The sequence below is a fragment of the Stegastes partitus genome, unplaced genomic scaffold (genome assembly GCF_000690725.1).
Source record: "Stegastes partitus isolate 25-593 unplaced genomic scaffold, Stegastes_partitus-1.0.2 Scaffold80, whole genome shotgun sequence".
NCBI lineage: Eukaryota > Metazoa > Chordata > Actinopteri > Pomacentridae > Stegastes > Stegastes partitus.
The window spans coordinates 754,272-758,327 of NW_007577811.1; the positions used below are offsets into that span (position 1 = coordinate 754,272).

At 38.8% G+C, this 4,056-nt stretch overlaps 1 long non-coding RNA gene across 1 annotated transcript in view; it reads right to left on the minus strand.

Annotated features, from left to right (window-relative positions):
* LOC103353672 (uncharacterized) overlaps positions 1-3,751 on the minus strand; it is a 22,449-nt gene extending 18,698 nt beyond the window's left edge. The window contains exon 1 of the long non-coding RNA XR_520016.1: positions 3,673-3,751. This is a non-coding gene — a long non-coding RNA (uncharacterized LOC103353672). The remainder of the gene's footprint in view (positions 1-3,672) is intronic.
* Positions 3,752-4,056: the final 305 nt, after the last annotated feature.

Sequence of the window (4,056 nt, forward strand, 5' to 3'; positions counted from 1 at the left end):
TGCCAGCCACTAACCTCAGTGGATGGCATGCTCATCTTCTTCAATCTCTAAATGGTCAGTCAGTCAGCTTCTCATCAATTTGAGAATCCACTTCTGTCAGCCCATTCATGCAAACTCATCCAACACTATGGCCAGCCAGTCACTTAATCCCACAGCTGCTCTCACATTCCTTTTTCAAGCTTCCCTTATATTTAAAATATTCTAGCAATTTCTAATAAAAATGTTCTAATTTATTGATAAGAGTGTCATATTTACCAACAGTTAATATACTGAGTGTCCAATGTGTAAGATTCCCATTTGAACACATGTTAAGATTCTGTGATAACCATCTGTGGATGCTCTGTTTTATTTTGGTATCAATAATACTTTTCACCCTGGATGTACCACAAATTTCAACTTTTTAATTTCAGTTTTTCGTTGTCAGTGCACACACTATTGGTTTGGTGGGGGAGGCGCAAGTGAATTGTGGGAAACATTTATTATCTTTGAATACAGCTTTAAACTGGTAGCACAAAAAGTGTGCTACTTATAACTTTCCTCACCCGTCCACCACAGTGTTCTGCTGGGAAGTTAACAGGATAAATATTGCATAAAAATATAAACAGATATGGTGTGCTAGCAATTATTCAAAGCACTTGGATGGTGGGATGTGGGACTTCCTCAAAATAAACTACAGTGCCCATGTTTACTGCAGCAACATCTCACTCTGAACAATGCTGGAGCACACTGATATGTTTCATTAGATTTTTTTGGGGTAGCATTGGGGCTCTGGCTTAGGGCGTATCAGGCTTCGACTGCAAAGTCAATATTACTGTTTGTCTTTTCAATGGATTTGTTAACAGTAATGAATACACAGCATATACTAGGCCTATACATCAAACTTGTAGCCACTACAGAAAGGGCACACATGACCTTAAACGAAAATAACGTAGTGTGGAAATTGCAATAAACAGATGAAGAGGCAATTTCTCACAACGTGTCATTTGTTGCAGCTCTAAACTTTACACTAAAACAACATGGCGCAGCCCATGGTGGAAACAAACAGGGAACCAAGCATTTAAAGAGACAGTGTCCGTAAGATGCCCGAGAAACAAAGAACATATTTGTCATAAACATGCAACAGTACATAAGTGCAGCAACACAAGGCAATATTACTGCAAGGTGAATTATGTGCCCAGAGCCCACTACAGTAGTGGACTTTAAGTCAGATGTAACTGACTCACATGGAAGCAGATAACAAGAGTGCGCTGATGCTAGTAGGGAAATGAATATCCATGCCAACTGCAAGATGGACAGAATGAACAGAGAGGAATAAACTGTAGGGGCCAGCAATTATGAAATCAGAACAAAATTAACAACAGACGGCACTTTGTTTCAGACTCTATCCAGGCCCTGCGTAAGTCTGTACACGTTTCGCCTCTTCACAACACGGCCACAACAGAAACTCAGACCATGAAAAGACTGACAAATAAACAGCATATTGCATTCCACATATAAACAAATGACACGTCATTATTGTTGCCACAGTGCAAGACTTCATCATCATCATCATCATCATCATCCATTTAGAGGTGGAGGAGATAATCTTTGAGTGGTACCTACCATTTGAAAGACTTGAAGCAGCCCTTTTCCCCCCTTTTGATTTTCTTTTTTATGTACAGAATGGACAACAGTGGAGCTGAATTGGGACTTTTATAAATAGCACACTGTGATAATACAGCTGAACTTCTCAGTAGGGCTGTTGAAACTCCCTGCAGCCACACTCATACCACACAGACAAGGGGGAGGAGTCTGCTGCACTCTGGTGGACAAAACAGAATATGCTACACAGTATTTCTTTGCACCACACGTGGGCAAATATTTAGGAAACAAATCCACCAATCTCTCCACATCATTCTAAATGAAGAGCTGTACAGCTATAATAAGATTCATCAGCCTGGAAGCAGACAGTACGATAATGATTGCTCACAGCCACTCACCTGTCAGTATGAATGTAATTCCACAGAAACATCCACAGGGTCTTGAACTACAGATTCTTCTGAAGAGTTTCTTCTTAGTTAGTCTAATAGTCTGACATGTAGTGTGACTCATGTTCAGTTGATCTGTTCATATTAAAACCTGTCATGCTGTGGTGTGTTAAAAACAACAACAACAACAACAAAAAAACAGTTTCTGTCATTGTCATATGTTTTATGCCAACCTAGTCTCACAGCAATTTGTGAAATAGTCACGAAACTTAATCTATTGATTCATATCCAGGGACATGAATTGCTCATTTTTTTGTGTTCCCCACCACAAATTTCAAACCAATACATTTCAATTGGACTTATCTTTCGTGTCTGGGCCATGTTTTTTTCCCCATTTGACAGTGCATACACTGTGATGTTTTTGTTGTTCTGTTGTTCCTCTGACTGTCAGGCCAGTTTTACTGTGATGGCCCGTCCACACTAATAACTAAAGAGATCACTTTAAAGATATGTGTGTCCACACTGACCAATGTTAATATTCTGTAAACATCGGCGCTGAGCAGCTACCGTGTGCTCCAGGTGCATATAAACTCTGCATCCGTTCAAATATAAAGGGCAAAAAATATCCAGGTACAGAGGAGCTGGTCTGAGATTGCTCTCAAAGTCATCCCAACGATATCGTTAAACAGCTATTATCGTTTATTTGTGATAAAATAGAAGTGCTTTTCCTCTGTTTGGACTACATGCTCGTCGTTACTTTCATTTCTCTGTAAACAAATACAATTCTGACAAGGACATGCAGGAAAATGGCAAATGGAAGATGCACTGTGATCGCAGTAATGGATAATCTGACTATTGTAACTGAGAGGCCTGCGGTGGGGAATGTATCTGTAGCTTTGTGCAGTGTTTAGCTGGCTCGTTGAGGCTGTCTGCATTAGTGATGAGTGGATCAATAGTGAAATATCAATACTTCCAAAACCAGATCTCTATGCTCTAAAATCGATTCCCAAATCAAAATATTGATACTTTTGATACTTCAGTCACTTGAGGTAATGTATATTATTACCAGAAGCACAGTGGAAAATAACTAAATTATTGAGATGTTGACTAGGTGACAAGCGGTTGGTGGGAACTACTTTTTCTTCCACGTGGGTAAGTGCGTAATGTGTAAATGCCATGGTACGCTGCTCAGTCAGTCAGTCTGGCAGAGCGTAAATGGAGTCAAACAGCCAAGATGCGGTTTGTTAAGTTTGTGGGAAAACAGCAAGGAGTTTGGGCAACACAACAAATGTCATGAAACACCTCAAGTTAAACCACAACACAGAATACGAGGCATTTATGATGAGGACAGAAGAGGAGCGCAGGGTCAGGTGCTGCTGCTAGGGCAAGATAGACGTCTCTGGAGGAGTCCTTTGGTGCTTAAGGCAGCACTATTCCGGCACAGAGGGAGGGAATGTGGAGCTTTAAGTGGCATTGAGCACTGTTGCTGCAGGAGTTGTTCAGATGAATAAATATGGTTATGAAATAAATACATGCTTCAACACATAGCTGCATGAGTTCAGCTTGGAGTAATAATATGTGTACCACCGAAAGAATTGATCATTTAAAGTGGATTACATAGACTAGGTGTCATTAAATTGTACAAAGCAATTGCGATAAAACAGCCATAGTGAACTGAGAAAAATATCTATAAGATATGTATAATATTATTTACAATCAGTCTAATTTGCTTTAACTGTTAAATGAATATTTTAAAATGTAGTTACTGACAAACTTGTGCAGTTATTGTGGCATTTATTATATTGTATATAGGTGAAATTATTATTATTATTTTTTATCATTTAATCTTATTTTAATTAAGAAAAAGCACTGAGTAACTAACAACAGAAATTAGGCCTTGCTTGTACATATATGTGTATGGCTCTTAGAGAGTGCTTATAGCATTATTTATGGTAAATGAGAGGCCATGGAGTAACTACTATATATCTTAATCCATTTTTGTTCTTGGTTTTCTTTTCATCTTCTCTCTTAACCCCCCTTGTGTGATGTCATCCTTTTAATCAGTTTTTAATTACCTGTTATTTCTGTA